We start from the raw sequence: 17,665 nt of genomic DNA, 5'->3' as shown, positions 1-17,665 counted from the left end.
CCTGAAATCATAGCATCAGAGACGCTAGGACTAGCCTTCTGGGACAGTCATAACAACGTACCACAGGCTGGGTGGCTTAAACAATAGAAATTCATTTCTCATGGTTCCAGAGGCAAATACCCAAGAGCAGGGTGAGGGTGGGTGTGGCTTCTTCTGAGCCTCTCTCCTTGCCTTGTAGATGACTGCCTTCTTTCCCCTGCGGACACACACCCCTGATGTTTCTTTGTGTGTCCAAATTTCCTCTTCATGTAAGGACTCCAATCATGATTGAATTAGGACCCATCTAATGGCCTCATTTTCACCTAATCACCTCTTTAAAGGTCCTATCTCCAAAGAAAGTCATTTCAAGGTATTGAGGATTAGGGCTTCAACACATGAATTTGGGGGTAGGGATGGAAGGGAGACAGTTCAGCCCATAAGAGACATTCCTTGGTTTTAGGATATTAACAGTCCTTCAGGGACTTCCCAGTTGGCCCAGTGGTTAAGAATCACTTGCCTATGCAGGGAATATGGGTTCAATCCCTGGTCCAGGAAGATTCCACATCCCACAAGGCAACTGTGGAGCCCGTGCACCATAACGACTGAATTCGAGCTCTAGAGCCTGAGAGCCACAGCTACTGAGCCCACATGCTGCAACTGCTGAACCCCAAGCATGAGGAGCCCCCTCACCACAACGAAGAGTAACCCCCTCTTGCCACAATTAGAGAAAGCCCATGCGCAGCAATGAAGACCTAGGGCAACCAAAAATAAACTAATTTTAAAAAACAGAACTTCAGTGTTCTCTGAATAAAAGCAGTAATGATTAGATTAATGAGTAATTGAATTTGCTGTCTGTGAATGCTAGGGACAGGGTATAATTAATTTAAAAATGAATAGGTACAATTAATTGTATGTAAACTAGCACTCTAATTCAATGCCAGTGGGGGAGGCCTAGGGCCCCAGACATTCCCTCTTGGTTTGGCCAGTCTTGAAGGAGAGAGAGTGTGCGTTAAGTACATCCTTAGAGCTCCAGAAACAAGAAAGCATGAATCTAGAAAAGTAAAGATAGCTCTAGACTCGATGCTTTTTCTGGGGTTATCAGCATAAAGCCAGGATGATAAAGGGCCATTTTCAGAGAAGAAAAATCCTGGGACTTAATCAGAGTGAAAGGAAAGATCACAGTTCTAGATATAAAATTCTAGAACCTGAGAGCAAACCCTTGGTTGGTACTTTTTTAAAAGCCCTTCCTCTAAAAAACACGATGGGAATATATGTTTGTCTCTGCCTTCATGATGAGTAAAGCAAGAGAAAAATTTCCCCTGAGAATTTGCAACAGTAAATCCATATTCCTGTGTGTTTAAAGTCTAAATTTGTACTATCTATGTAGCCTGAAAGATGTCCAGACAAAATTTTAGAGTGGTCCCAAGTTGGCTATATCAACCCTGAATATTAATTGGAAGAACTGATGCTGAAGCTGAAGCTCCAATACTTTAGCCATGTGATGGGAAGAGCCAGATCCCTGGAAAAGGCCCTGATGCTGGGAGAGATTGAAGGTGGGAGGAGAAGGGGATGATAGAGGATGAGATGGTTGGGTGGCATCACCGACTCAATGGACATGGGTTTGAGCAAACTCCAAGAGATGGTGAAGGACAGGGAAGCCTGGCATGCTGTAGTCCATGCGGTCTCAAAGAGTCGACATGACTGAGGGGTTGAATAACAACCCAAGCTAGCTATTCCCACAGGTACATGGCAGAAGTAAACACTAACTCTACCCAGGGAAATGCATTTTAAACCCAGGCTTTAAGGAATTTCCACAGATAAAATCCCAAGGAACATGAGTTCCACAAACCTAACAAGCAGAAGTGACAAACCTCAAGAGTCAGACTCAGAGCTGGTATGAATATTAAATTATAAGGTATTGAATACAAGATAAATAAATGTTTTAAGAAATCAAAGATGGTATTTTGAAAATACTGAAGGGAAAAACAGACTCTCAAGACTGGCAAGGAAGATTTGAACAAGGGAAACTATAAATTACATATGTGAACATTTAAAAACCCAGTGGAAAAATGAAATAGATTATATCACCATTGAAAGGAGAAGAAACTATAACACATATATATTTTAAGAAAGTACACAGGGTGCAGCATAGGGAGAAAAAATGATGGATATTAGGAACAATGGGTTAAGAAATATGGAACAGAGTAGGAAGGTCCAACATACATCTAATTTGTGGGTTTTTTTAAAAAAAGATAGGGGCTTCTCTGGTGGTTTCCTGGTAGTAAAGAGTCTGCCTGCCAATGAGGGAGACATGAGTTCAATCCCTGGTAGGAGAAGATCCCACATGCTGTGCCACAACCACCGAGCCTGTGCTCTAGAACCTGGGAGCCACAGCCACTGAAGACCGTACACCCTAGAGCCTGTGCCTTTCAACAAGAGAAGCCACTGCAGTGAGAATCCCGTGCATTACAAGAGAGTAACCCCTGCCTGCTGCAACTAGAGAAAAGCCCGGGCAGCAATGGAGACCCAGCAGAGCCAGAATAAATAAAAAGATAATAGAAGGGAGAGAAGCACATTTGATAATGTCTGGAAAATTTTCAGAATTGATAAGAAAGATTCTTCCTCAAATTCAGGAAACCCAATGAATCCCAAGCAGAATATTTTTTTAAATATCCACACTAGGTAATTAGTAAACCTTAGCCCACTAGAGAGAATATCATTAGAATAGCCCAAGCATTACTTTTTATTTTTCAATAGCAATAATCCAGAAGATAGTGGAATGAGATCCTCAAAGGGCTAAAATAAAATAACTGTCACACTAGCACTGTATGCCCAGCAAAATACCTTTCAAGAACAAAAAGAAAATGATTGTTTAGACAAACTAAAAAGTAGGAATTAATTCCCAAGATACCCTTTTCAAAAGAATTTCTAAGAGATATACTTTGGGAGGAAGAAAACTAATCCTAGAATGAAGTTCTGAAACACAAGAAAGAATAAGAAAAGAAAAAGTAAACAAAGGCATGAGGGAAACATACCAAAAATATCAAAACTCTACCAAAAGTACAGTAACAATGTCAAATTTTAATGTTTAAAAAAGAACTAAAATCTTGAACAACTTATAAATGGAGAAGATTTTGTGGAAAGCACATGATGATATTTTTAGAGTAAGCACGAAAAGAACAGAAAGTAACTGTAAAACTTTCAGTATAGCATAGAGAGGAAAACGGAAATGGTGGGAGCAGACTCAATCCAAATGAATGCCGGAAGGAGAATAATGGGAAAGGCAAAACAGAAATGGATAATATGACAGGAGGAATTCTGTATCTCCCCTTTTTGGAGAATAGATGAGAGAATCTTTGTGCAAATCAGTTGAAACATGATGTTTATAGTTGTTAAATGGAAGTCTGAATATGTGTAGAAAGATACATATGGGACTTCCCTGGTGGTCCAGTGGCCAAGACTCCATGCTTCCATAGTGGGGGGCATGGGTTGATCCCTGGTCAGGGAACTAAGATCCATTTGCTGCATGGCATGGCCAAAAAAAACCCACATATGTATGGATGCTGAGTAGTCAAAAGGGTGGGTGAACTGCCTTCGTGACTAATTGTTTCTTAGCCCAAACCCACCCTTTCACACTCCACTTTCTGGCTCTGAGGCTGCCAGCTCCCTCTTTGATTCTGCTGAGAGGGAGCACAAGAAAGACAAAAGGCTGGAAGGAGAAAGTACATGTTTCTTCCTGTTTCGCTTGCTGTTCCTGTCAGCATTACTCCAGCAGTAGTTCTTCTCCCTGATGGCAGCAGCTGACTCCTGTCTTTTCCACATTCTCAGTCTCATTTCTGTCTCTGAAACACCGAAACCAGCTGTCCCCTCATCAGAGGACTGGGTTCTGGCTCTACAGGAGTATTCCTTCAACCTTCTAGATTCTAATAACCTTATTATAATAACTCTATGATGTTCACATCATAGTAAACAGGGCTTTCCTGGTGGCTCAGTGGTAAAGAATCTGCCTGCCAAAGTAGGAGATTCGGGTTTGATCCTTGGGTTGGGAAAATCCCCTGGAGAAGGGAATGGCAACCCACTCCAGTATTCTTGCTTGGAGAATCCTATGGACAGAGGAGTCTGGCTGGCTCTAGTCCACGGGGTTGAAAAAGAGCTGGACGCAACTTAGGGACTAAGCAACAACAACAGTCACAACTAGAAACCTATTCCCTTTGTTGCCTCAGTCCCGGGGGCTGAATGCCTGCATCTGTTATCTCTGATTAATACAACGTCCCCATTTTGTCATCTCAACATCTATTTCACCAACTCAGCCAATTCCTTATATTAAATTCTCTCTGTTAAAATAACTGGTACAGTTTCTGTTTTTCTGACCAAACCCTAGTTAGTATTGTCTCCTGTAGCTATATGACCAAATTTTGGCCAGTGGAATAAGAGCAGATGTAAGGTAGGTAACTTCTGGGTCTTGTCTTTAAAATGAAGCTAATTATTCCATACTTCTGCCTTCTGTCTTCTGATACAGGGGAACAGATTTAGTGACCCTAAGATGGCTTTACCCATATGAGCCAGGATGATGCCTCGAGCGAAGCAGTAAGATAGCTGGGACCTGATGACCTCTTGGGGCGGGGCCACCCACCTACTCTGGGACATTTTGTGAAATAAATGTCTTCTGAGGCAGCGTGTTCTAGACTCTCTTTATTATACCATAGTCATTCATCCTAGTGTAAATGGCTCTAAACACCAAAAACACAGGATCCCCAAAACTTAAATAATATAATACAAATAACTCTCGGCTTAGAAAATAAAACACAGGAATTTCCTAGTGGTCCAGTAGTTAAGAATCTGCCTGTCAATGCAGGGAACATGGGCTTGATCCCTGGGCCAGGAAGATTTCACATGGCATGACGCAATTAAGCCTATGCACCACAACTACTGAGCCTGAGCTCCAGCACACGAGCACCGCAGCTGCTGAAGCCAGCATGTCTCAGAGCTAGCGCTCTGCAAAAGGACAAGCTGCTGCAGTCAGAAGCCCGTGCACCGCAACTAGAGAGTAGCCTCTGTTCTGTGCAACTAGAGAAAGCCCATACACAGCAACAAAGACTCAGTGCGGCCAAAAATAAATGAAATAAATCCTATAACTGAATGGCAATAAAAGCGCTACGAAAGCAAAGTTTCAAGGGTAATTCGTTGCTTTGAACATTTTTATCAAAAGACTGAAAACAAATGGAGGAAGCCTCAGCTTAGAACTTAAATATGAAACAACAGAGGAAAATCCAAAAAGGAAAAAGAAAATGATTTAAAGGCTGAAATTGATAGAGTGAAAACACAGAGAAGACCAAGAATAAAAAAAAGCTCAAAACTTGGCAATTTGAAATTCTAATAAGATAGAAATGCTTCAGGCAAGACTGATAGAAAAAAGAAAGATGCAAATAAAAACAAAATGCATAACTTAAAAGGGGGAACTATAGATAGAGATATTTTCAAATGATAAAATAAATTTTTGAACTACATAGACCAGTGCACTTGAAAATCTTGACAAAACAGACAAATTTCCACAAGAATAGAAAACGCCAATACTGAAATAGGAAACAGGAAACTCTGAAGAGACCAACAGCCATTAAAGAAACTTTAGTTAAAAGAACTGATGCTGAAGCTGAAACTCCAGTACTTTGGCCACCTCATGCGAAGAGCTGACTCATTTGAAAAGACCCTGATGCTGGGAAAGATTAAGGGCAGGCGGAGAAGGGGACAACAGAGGATAAGATGGTTGGATGACATCACCGACTCAATGGACATGAGTTTGGGTAAACTCTGGGAGTTGGTGATGGACAGGGAGGCCTGGTCTCAAAGAGTCGGACACAACTGAGCGACTGAACTAAACTGAACTGATATGATAGTAAACAACTAGAAACTCTAACAAAAATAAGATCCCATTCAGAACAGTAACAAAATTTAAAGGTAATCTAGGAATTCATCTGTCAATCCACAAGATGTTTATGAAGAAACAAAATTTAGGGAATTCCCTGGCAGTCTAATGGTTAGAACTCCGAGCTTTCACTGCCGAGTACTTGGATTCAATCCCTGGTCTGGGAATTAAGATCCCAGAAGTCACGTGGCATGGCCAAAAAAGAAAATAATAATAATGTTATTAAAGGAAACAGAAGAAATCTAACAAGGGGAGATGTACCATGTTCGTGAATGCAACAATTTAATATTATTAAGATGTTTCTTCTATCTAAATCGAGCTATAAATTCAACACAAGCCCAAATTCCAAAAAGATTTTTTTAAGAAACAAAATAAATGGATTAAAAAATGTATGTGGAAGAATCAAGACTCACAAACAGATAAGAGGATCTGTATCAAGTAAGATATGCCAAATGGACTTCCTGGTGATCCAGGTGATCCAGTAGCTAAGACTTCATGTCCCCAATCACATGCTGCAACAAAGACCTGCCACAGCCAAACAAATAAATAAAAATAGTTTATCAAAAAGATACCAAAAAGCCAGAGTAAAGAAAGAAAACAAAGGTGGAATGGCACATGGTCAGACAAACTGATCAAAGGAACAGGAAAGAGACATGTGTATATGAAAGACCTTGAGATATTCCAGAATAAGCATCCTAATCAGAAGGGAAGAGATGGGCTGTTAAAGGATAACATCGTGAAAACTGATTCTTTATAAGGAGAAAAGAAAAGTTGGTTCCCTACTTTTCACCACAATACAAAGGTCCAACAAATGGATTAGAGACCTAAACATGAAAGATAATAAGTCTATAAGGCTAGCATATGCCTTTCACAAGGCTGCAGGAACAAGGGACCACAGACTGGGTGGCTTAACACAACAGAAATGTACTGTCTCCCAGTTCTCCAGGCTAGAAGTCGAAAACCGAGGTGTTAAGGGGCCAAGCTCCCTCTGGAATCTGTAGGGGAATCCTTCCTTGCTTTGTCTTAGCTTTGGGTGATTTGCTGGCAATCCTTGCGGTTCCTGGGCTTGCAGCTGCACTGCGGAACTCCAGTCTCAGCCTTTCTCATCACATGGCACTTTTCCCTCTGGGTGTCTGTCTCCAAGTGGCTGTCTTCTTATAAGGACATCAGTCCTATTGGGCTAGGGCCCCGCCCTACTCCAGTATGACCTCATCTTCATTTAATTCATTACATCTGCATCCACTCTGTTTCCAAATAAAAGCACATTCTGGACTACTCGGGGTAAGGATTTCAGCATATCTGTTTTTAAGAGATGTAAGTCAACCCAGAACAGCTAGTAGAAAAATGCAGAATATTTTTATGACTTTGGAGTGAATACAGATGTTTAAACCAAGAAAACAGAAACCATATAATGAGATGGATTTGACTGTATTAAGATTAAAGTTTTCCTGCAAACAAAGACATGATTGAAAAAGTTTAATAAGTGACAAACCAGGAGAACATATTTCTAGCTTCAAAAAAAAATGTGATTAAAATCCAGAATATACAACAAAATCCTGCAAATATTTAAGAATGCATGCATGCATACTCAATCGCTCAGTCAGGAACCCCAATATAAAAATGGGCAAAAGATATGAATAGGCCTATTTCCCTGGTACTCCAGTGGTTAAGAATCTGCCTGACAAAAGTTCCTTCTGGGTAACAAAACACTCATGTATTAGCCAGGAATATAGCCATCCGGAATCAAGATTACATTTCAAAGAATCTCTTGAAGCTAAAAAGCCAGGCAACAATGTTCAGATCCATTGAATACAAGTGGAAGTGATTAGATCACTTCCAGGAAATGTCCTCAAACGGATATGTCATGATTATCTGTCCTTTCTTCCTTTCCTATGTCCAGAATGTGGTCAGGATGGCTGGAGACAAATAAGTCATCTTTGACTACATAGTGATTTGGGGATGGAGGAAACTCATGGTGGAGCCTGAGTCCCTAACACTATGGAGACAAGTCAACCATGAATCATCTTCTTTCCGGGATACAAAAGTAAATGTATATCTTGTTTAACTGAGTGTTATTTGACAAACCACACAACCCAACATAATCCTACCAGAACTCCCCAAAGGAAAATCTTGGCACATCTGGAAAAAGATAGAGGCAGGGATTAAGCACAGGCATGTCCACTATCTCACTCCCTGAAAAATGTTGTCTCAGTCATGGTCATTACTCCGGTTGGAAATCTGAAGAGGGAAATCTGTCTGTCTCTGATCAATCTGAATAATCCAGAAATTTCAGAGTTTATTAATTTCAAGACAAAACTAATCTGAAAGTTGAGTCAAGCACAAAATTATCAGAAATGGCTATATCCATGGTTTTCTCCACCCAGGAAAACAAGCACCTGTCAGAGTAGATTAATCCACAATTAACCTGCAGGTTTGCAATGCGGAGAACTGCTGAAAGTACATATTAGAACTTCTTTCAATATTTGTTTTGACATTTTTATTAAGAGTTTGAGTGAGGAATTAAATTGTAATCAAAAACAGAGATGGCATGATGCCAATAGAACAGTTCATGCCTTGAATAATGGAATCAGAATTACACAACATCAGAACCCCGAGAGGTTTTAAGCTATCATAACTCCCCATTTTACAGCCCAGAAAACTGAGGCTCAGAGTTGTCAACTTGCTTGCCTGGAATCAAGGGTAAAGTTGTTGGTATACCTTCTTTCTACTTTTTCTTTTTGAATGAATGAAAACTATGTCATTAAAAAAAAAAAGGAGAATCTGTCTGATAATGCATGTCCTGGTCCAGGAAGATCCCACATGCCCCAGGATATCTAAGCCCATGCCCCAACTACTGAGCCTGCGCACTAGAGTGGGGAGCTGCAACTACGGAAGCCCGAGTGCCCTACAGCCCGTGCTCTGCAACAAGAGAAGTCACTGCAGTGAGACGCCCATGCAGCGCAACTAGAGGGTAACCCCTGCTCACCACAACTAGAGAAAGCCCACACGCAGAAATGAATACCCAGTGTAGCCAAATAAATAAAATTTTAAAGATATGAATAGGCAATTAACATAAAAGGAAATCTAACTGGTTAACAAGTCTGAAGAGATGCTCAACTTCCTTCATAATCAGTTAGAAAATTATAACTTTTTTAAACTTTTTATTTTGTATTGCGGTATGGCCAGTTACAACATGACATTTTAAATCTATCAGACTGGTCAAAATTAAAAGGTCAGTGAGGGACTAGTATTAGTGAAGTCATGTAGAATTTGGAACTATCATGCACTTTGGTTAGCATAATTCAGTATGTATATCGTATGATCCAGCAACCCCAATCTTGGTGTATAATCCAGAGAAACTGTCACTCAAATCCCAAAGGATGTAAGTACAAGACTCTTAATTGAAGTGCTGTTTGTAGTAGCTAAGAATTCAAGGCAATGTAGGTCTTCTTCATTGGTAGGTGAATAATTAAGGATGGCGAACTAATAAATTAGAGTGCTATGCAGCAAACAGAAGCAATTACCTAGATACACAAACAATATAGAATGCTCTTAAAACAATATTGAGCAAAAAATGTAAAAACAGAAACATAGTTGGTTCAATTTTTATAAATTAAAACCATATACATATACAAAGCACTATACATCTTTTAGAAATACAGACATAAAAGTACTACTATATTTTAAAAAAAAGAAATAAAGACATATCCAAGAACCACAAACACATCAGAAAGTGTGCCTTTGAGGAGGAGGAAGAAATGAAAGTTGGAATGGGAATATGGAGAAAAAAATAACGTAAGAGAATAACTTCATACAAACTACTGTTACAGTGTATCAGAAATGAAACAGCATGGTAAAATCAACTCTCAGAAAAAGAAAAGAAAAAAGAATAATGGAAGAATGAAAAAAGAAGTACCAAGGAAATGTTAAGAAAAAAGTTGCATTAAAAGCAAAACTCATTAGGAAAGACAACAAAGGCTTTTTCATATTGATAAAAGAAATAATTCACTTATGTCATACTAATATCATAAACCCTTATGCTCCTAACAACGTAACTTCAAAATATATGAAGCAAACACTGTTACAGTTAAAAGGAGAAATGAACATAGCCTCACTCATAATAGGAGACTTACTTGCACCTTCCAGAAGCCAACAGATCAGAGGGGGAAAAAAGGACGGACGTAATAGTTAAGAATTAGATCATTAATAAACTTGTATGGTCAGACCTCTTATCCCAACAACTGGAATGCACATCATTTAAAGACGGAACACAGTCGGGCTCAGCCCCAGGCCGAGGCCAGGTCAGGGCTCCTGCTCGGGGTCCTTGGGCCCCTCGTCGGGGCGCCCGGGGTCCCTATGTACGCACCAAGTTCTTGCAAGGACCGGTCGAAGCTGGGGCCGGAGGGAGGGGACCTTATTTCCTAGGGTCAATTCTCTTGCGGTCTCGGCCTGCTGACCCTTTGACCTCTCACCTACAGGGCCCTTGGCGGCCGTAAACCAGCCGGTCGCCCGAGCTCCGCCCCGTCGCCTCCCGGCCTCATTAGGCCGGCCGGGCTGTAAAGCAGGAATCAGCCGCTGCCTAATCCGGACCTGGGGTCAATGCGAGCCCAAACAATGTGCACAAAGACGGCTTTGGAGCAAGAATTTGGAATATGCATTTAAGTTGTCCTGCTTTGCACTGGAAACCCCTGGGCGATTAAAATAAGCCTGCCTCGTCGTGTTTTCTGTCTTTTTTTTATGTGTAGTTCCTGCAAGTCAAAGAGGCCGGAGTCCCTTCTGCAGATTGGGAACTTGTTTTGAAATAGCCACCAAACAGATTTTTTCCCCTTTTGGGTGAAGTTTCCTTCCAGGCTTCAGCCTCTTCACCCCACCCTCTGACTGGAATAGAGTATTGACATCTTTGAGAGCGCAAAGGAGGTAGATGGTGCTTGCTGTATACTTTATTTTTGATGATGCTTGCTGTATGCTTTATTTTTCCATGCTATAGTTTGAACCCTGAGGTTTGAGCTTTTTCCTTGTTAAATCTCTTGGTACCAAAAGTGTGGAAAATGAAATGTTCATTAACTTGAAAAATCTTTAGCCAATGGATAGGCAGTTTGTCTCTTTGAGAACTGCAGTACCCAGTCTCTAACATTGACTTTAAAATCAAGCTAAAGATGCACTGGTGAACTATCTCCCCTGGATACCTGCGGTGTTCTTTGGGTCATTTGATATGGTAAAACTGTGGTTGATTTTCACAAGAGTTACGTGAATGGAATTTCTATAAAACTGGACGAGTGACAAATTGGTAGAGATCTTTTTGTTTGTTTGAATGATAACTCCAAAGGGCTCTCCCTTTCCCTCTGAGGTGTGGTTTCTACCATCACTCTTGAAATTTACGGCCTGAAAAACACTAAGTTCGTGGAAGCCTTTAAAGGGGGGAGTGTTCAGAACACTTGGACTAATAATAACTTAACACAGGAGCAAAACTTCTTTGAATAAGATTCTTGTTGTCAAAAACCTGTTGAAACTAAAGAAAACATATTTCTTTGAAAATCATCTAATAGAGCAAACAGTTTTGTATATTTTTAATGTGATGACAGTCCAACCTGTCTACTGATCTGATGAATAGAGAAATGTGAGCTCTATAGTAACTAGAAGAATCAGATCAGATCAGATCAGATCAGTCACTCAGTCGTGTCCGACTCTTTGCGACCCCATGAATCGCAGCACGCCAGGCCTCCCTGTCCATCACCAACTCCCGGAGTTCACTCAGACTCACGTCCATCGAGTCAGTGATGCCATCCAGCCATCTCATCCTCTGTCGTCCCCTTCTCCTCCTGCCCCCAATCCCTCCCAGCATCAGAGTCTTTTCCAATGAGTCAACTCTTCGCATGAGGTGGCCAAAGCACTGGAGTTTCAGCTTTAGCATCATTCCCTCCAAAGAAATCCCAGGGCTGATCTCCTTCAGAATGGACTGGTTGGATCTCCTTGCAGTCCAGGGGACTCTCAAGAGTCTTCTCCAACACCACAGTTCAAAAGCATCAATTCTTCGGCGCTCAGCCTTCTTCACAGTCCAACTCTCACATCCATACATGACCACAGGAAAAACCATAGCCTTGACTAGACGAACCTTTGTTGGCAAAGTAATGTCTCTGCTTTTGAATATGCTATCTAGGTGGGTCATAACTTTCCTTCCAAGGAGTAAGCGTCTTTTAATTTCATGGCTGCAGTCACCATCTGTAGTGATTTTGGAGCCCAGAAAAATAAAGTCTGACACCGTTTCCACTGTTTCCCCATCTATTTCCCATGAAGTGGTGGGACCGGATGCCATGATCTTCGTTTTCTGAATGTTGAGCTTTAAGCCAACTTTTTCACTCTCCACTTTCACTTTCATCAACAGACTTTTGAGTTCCTCTTCACTTTCTGCCATAAGGGTGGTGTCATCTGCATATCTGGGGTTATTGATATTTCTCCCAGCAATCTTGATTCCAGCTTGTGCTTCTTCCAGTCCAGCGTTTCTCATGATGTACTCTGCATATAAATTAAATAAACAGGGTAACAATATACAGCCTTGACGAACTCCTTTGCCTATTTGGAACCAGTCTGTTGTTCCATGTCCAGTTCTAACTGTTGCTTCCTGACCTGCATACAAATTTCTCAAGAGGCAGATCAGGTGGTCTGGTATTCCCATCTCTTTCAGAATTTTCCACAGTTTACTGTGATCCACACAGTCAAAGGCTTTGGCATAGTCAATAAAGCAGAACTAGAAGAATAACCTTCACCAAATGGCAAGTTTCTAATGTTTGTTCTCTGATCGGGTGTGTATGTTGTTTTATTAAAACACAACCTATGTAAAGACCATTTGAGCATAAGATGTTAAAAATAGAAGATTCCATTGTGTTTTATAATAAGCTAGCTTTTAAAACAACATATCCAATAACATTTTATGATATTTTTCTAAGAGTAAATGTAGCTTGTTTTGACCTATCTGCAGTTCACTTTTTGTTTTTTTTTGCCAGTGTTGTCCTGCTTGGTATCTGGGACAGTCTCTAATTCCTGACAGTGAACTTGATACTGATGTTGGTATATAGCAGCCAGCCCTCCATAACACTATCTATCCTAAATTCAGGGTTAATGCCAAACCTACTGTGTAAGAAATGATTTACCGAAGTTTCAAAGAAAACCACATCAATTTGGATGTCTGTTACCTTGAAGTGATCATTTTAAGAGGAGTAGCTTCTTCCCTAGGTATAAAAAGACTATTTTCTTCTTTTGGTGTATTTCATTCTGTATTGAGCAATCATTTGTGAAATGAAAAAGCAAAAAAACACCCCCTCCACACACACAAACCTCCAGCCAATTTAGGATCATAAACATGAAGATGGAGGTGAAGACTAGCCTAATTCAGTGTGTATTATCTCATGCATTGTGTTGACTGTTGAAAATCTCTTTCAAATATCCGCATTCCACATGTAGAACTAAAGTGTTTAAAACTAGAAATATGAATGCTTGTTTTGTTAGTTTCATGTTTGTGTTCAAAAAGCAACATCCAGGATCTCTACAATTGACTTAAATAAAACCATTTAAATTAAAAAAAAAAAAAAAAAAAAAACAGAACACTTCCAAAACAAAACCAAAAAATGCTGCATACTAGGTCAAAAACGAAATCTCAATAAATTCCTAGAATTTATGTCATTCAAAATACATTCATTAAATAAAATTAGAAATCAACTACAAAAAGAAAATCAAAGAAAAATCCATTACCTAGATATTAAAAACCACATTTCTAAATAATTTGGGGGTTAATAGGAATTGAAATTACATTTTTTTGGAACTGAATGACAGTGAAAGCACTACATATTAAAACCTGGGGTATACATAATAACAATAAATACTAATGTGGAAAAAATGAATCAACAAGGCAGAAATTAATGAAATAAAATATCCCTCCAAAAAATTAGTAAAAGGGATTATCTTCTACTTATTTTCAGCAAACAAAAAGCTGAAAGCTTTTTAAAGACCAATAAAACTGTAAATTTTGTTTCAAATCTGATCCAGAAAGATAAGAGAAGGAATAAATAAACATCAGGAAAGCCAAAAGAAATATAACTTCGGATCCATATGATTCATCAGAAATAATAAGCATAAAGTTATGCCAATGAATCTGAAATCCCAGCTAAAATACTGTTCTAGGCATATATAAATTACAAAAATGTATTCTGGGAGAAAGTAATAAATTTGAATAAACCAATATCCACAGAAGAGGTTGAAATTGTAGTCAAAGACCTACTAAAAAGGCACCCAATACGAATGCTCTGACACTCAAATTCTACACTCAAATGTCCAAGGGACAGATACCTCTAATGTATCACAAACCATTCCAGAGTGTAAGCAAAGGTAGGTGGCTCCCTCCCGCAAAGCACAGAGCACTGCTAGCTTCCCTTACGTCATAACTGGGCAAGGACAGCGCAAGAAGGAAAACCATGAGTCAGTCAATTCCACTCATGAAAACAAATGCACAGCAACTCTGAATAAAATGGTATTAAATCAAATCCAGCAATAGTGAAAGAAAGGCGGATGATACTACATTAACAACACAAAAGTCATCTGATTATATCAATAAATGTATAGAAAGCATTTAATAAGAGTCAATACCTACTAAAAAAAACCTTCATAGCAATAAGGAATAAATTTTTTAAATGTACTGAAAACATCATACTTGATGAAATCTTAGGGGCATTCTTTTAAAAAGTCTAGAACAAGAACAAGGATTGTCCATTATCATGACTGTCATTCAACACTGTATTGGAACTCTGAACCAAAGAGCGAGGGGTGAGAAATGAGTTATAAAGATTGGAAAAATTAAGCTTTTATTTCTCTCCTGGACACCAGAACCATCTAGCTAGAATAGTGTGGAGAATTATCTGTCAAGCTATTCTAGAATGAATAAGAGTGAGTTCAACAAGGTAGCCAGATCCAAGCTCAGCATTAAAAACAGCAGTAACTGATTAGGAGAGAAAAAAAAAAAAAACCTCAGCCATTAGTAAAAAAGTAAAAACAGTCAAGTCCAGCCAGTGAACCAAAAAGCCATGTATAAGATATCCCAGGAAAAAATTGTATGTACACCCAAGAACGGAAGACTCAGTATTACAAAGTAATAGATTCTCCCCAAATTAATAATTATTCATTATATTCCCAACCAAAATCCGAAGGATTTTTTTATGGATTACACAAATGCCACCCCACTCCCCATTCCCATCGCAGAGTCCCCCGGGTTTAGAACCAAGCCAAGTCCTCCTCACCAAAGTCTAGGCATCTGCTTGGAGACCACCTGTTCTGCTGCTCACCTTCTTCGACTTGAATCACCCCATAAACAATTGGTAAACAAAATAAGATGGTAGCATATCACCGTCATATTGGTTAATAGGCAATTTTCTCTAGGAGGCCAATGTTTTGAAGCAATCAGAGGTAAATTTTCTCATAATTAAAGGGGAAGACTTAGTAATAAAAGAAGATATTAAAGGGAAAAGCTGCAACTCTACAAAAATGTGTTCCTTTAGATCCACAATGGATGGTTTAGTGATTTCAAAACCCATAACATTTATTACAATGATATTGTTCAGTCACAAAGTCTTTGCGATCCCATGGATTGCTGCAAACCAGGTTTCTCTGTCCTTCGCTATTCCCCAGAGTTACTCAAACTAATGTCCATTGAGTTGGTGATGCTATTCAACCCTCTCATCCTCTGTTGCCCCCTTCTCCTCTTGCCCTCAATCTTTCCCAGCATCAGGGTCTTTTCCAGTGAGATAGTATGTGCCAAAGCTGTGAAAGCAGGTGAAGAAACTACAACATTTTCCCACATTAAAATAACAGATTAATGAAGACTACATCTTGGATCAGATTTTCTTTTTTTTGGCAGCCCTGGGCAGCTTACAGGGATCTTAGTTCCCTGACACACAGGAAGTATTACTAAGTGCATATGACCTACGGAGATTTAACTGTGATTGTATTTTTATTAGGGTTTCCCAGGTGGCTCAGTGATAAAAGAATCTGCCTGCCAAGGCAGGAGACGTGGGCACCCTCCCTGGGTTGGGAAGATCCCCTGGAGGAGGAAATGACAACCCACTCCCAATATTCTTGCCTGGGAATCCCCTGAACAGAGGCGTCTGGCGGGCTACAGTCCAGGAGGTCAAAAAGAATGGGACGGCTGAGCACATTTTTATTGGAATTCGTTACTGGTTTTGTATAACTCATTATACAGTTACATGTGTTTTCAGCAAGCTGTCCCTAATTCTGTTTTTCCCCATAAAGCCTTTTTATTTTTAACATGCACTGTTTTGCAGAACTACAGGTTTTTCAGGAAAGCATGTATCAGGTTATAGCAGAAAGACATGTCCTCAAGAAGCTGGGGCCTCTCTTGTAACAAGCAACCAATTCTTGAGAATTCCTGAGCTTCCCTCACATGTAGCCAGGAGAGCAGGTACCCTTTTCCCTCTGAGCCGGGAACAATTTCCCAGGAGACTGTGGGGCAGTTCTCTAGGGTTCAGGCACCAGAGCCCGTCATTGTCCTCTTCTCTCCTCCTGCCAGACCCCCACACCAGTCAGGAGAGGCTCAGTGAAAAGATCCAGAATTTTGCTGCTTACAAGCTTTCGGATCTTGAGCAATTCCCAGAACCTCTGCAGGACTGTTTACCCACTCTTTAAATGGGAAGGCATGTTTTTTCCCCCTAATCATTACTGTCGTTGCGGCCGTGGTGGGTTTTCATTTAAAAATCTGCCTTTGATTTTTGCTTTGTCATTTACCTTTGTGACCTTGGACAAGACACTTTACTTCCCTAGGCGTCATCTGTAAAATGGGGCTTTGAGAGCATTTAGTACTGCCGTGTGGGCAGGCACTTAGCAATAAGATGCATATTAAGCCTCAGGAAATTGAAGTTCCCATTATGAAAGGCGGGGATTCTCGAGTTGTGACTGTGGAGGCAGAGGAACCCAGGGCTGGTGGCGAAAGCAGATGTGGCGGTGATTTCCTCAGGGACACTCCACACATCCTCCCAGCCCCGTCTTCCCAGCAGAGGCCTCACGGTCAGCTCGACCCGCGAGCTTGTGGGAGCTCTCTGGGGGGCTGCCTCCCCACAGCTCCGGTCCGGCGTGTAGTCCGAACGGACTACACTTCCCGGCGTGCACCTCGGGTCGGGCCCCCGAGGGGCAGTCCAGCCGTGGGGACCTCGTCCTGGCCGCGTTAGAGGCGCTGGGCAGTAACCACCATTCACGCAGCTCCTACTTTTCCCTTTGCGAAGCGCGTCAGTCACCATCAACCCCACCTTGGGCCGCGGCCCTCGAAGGGACTGTGAGGAGCGCTCGGCCCTTTCCTCCTCTCCTCCTCCAGGGGTCCGGCCCACCGCGTCCCAGGGAGGGTCCGAGGCCAGGCTTATCTACCCGGGAGGATTCCTTCGTCCCCGCGTAGTCCCCACTTCGGCCCGAGGCTGGCAGTCAGGCTCTGGAGGCTGAGGGACCGGGACGGACTTCGAAGCCGCGCTGCCGGAGACTACAACTCCCAGGCGGCACCGCGGCTCGGCGGCAGCGAGCACGTCACTCAGGCACCGCCGGCGGCCCCGGGAAGCGGCGCGGGCGGGGGCAGGGGCTGGGGCCAACCGGGAGGCCGGTGCTGAGGATGGGGGCCGCCCGGCCGCCCCGCGCGTGAGGAGGCCGAGGGGCGCGCCACCCCGTCCTGGGGCGGGCGCCCCCGGAGCCCCGCCAGCCCCGCCCCGCCCGGAGGTTGTG

General features: G+C 41.5%; 1 long non-coding RNA gene across 2 annotated transcripts in view; it reads right to left on the bottom strand.

The window, feature by feature from the left end:
- The window catches only part of LOC113876513, a 78,824-nt gene extending 61,493 nt beyond the window's left edge, over positions 1-17,331 (bottom strand). The window contains exon 1 of one of the 2 annotated variants that reach the window (XR_003506521.1): positions 17,206-17,331. This is a non-coding gene — a long non-coding RNA (uncharacterized LOC113876513). The remainder of the gene's footprint in view (positions 1-17,205) is intronic. The other variant, XR_003506520.1, reaches the window with a different exon arrangement.
- Positions 17,332-17,665: the final 334 nt, after the last annotated feature.

The sequence above is a fragment of the Bos indicus x Bos taurus genome, chromosome 18 (genome assembly GCF_003369695.1).
Source record: "Bos indicus x Bos taurus breed Angus x Brahman F1 hybrid chromosome 18, Bos_hybrid_MaternalHap_v2.0, whole genome shotgun sequence".
NCBI classification, from domain to species: domain Eukaryota; kingdom Metazoa; phylum Chordata; class Mammalia; order Artiodactyla; family Bovidae; genus Bos; species Bos indicus x Bos taurus.
The sequence above is the reverse complement of the archived record's forward strand: the minus strand, read 5'-3'. Positions and strand labels throughout refer to the sequence as shown.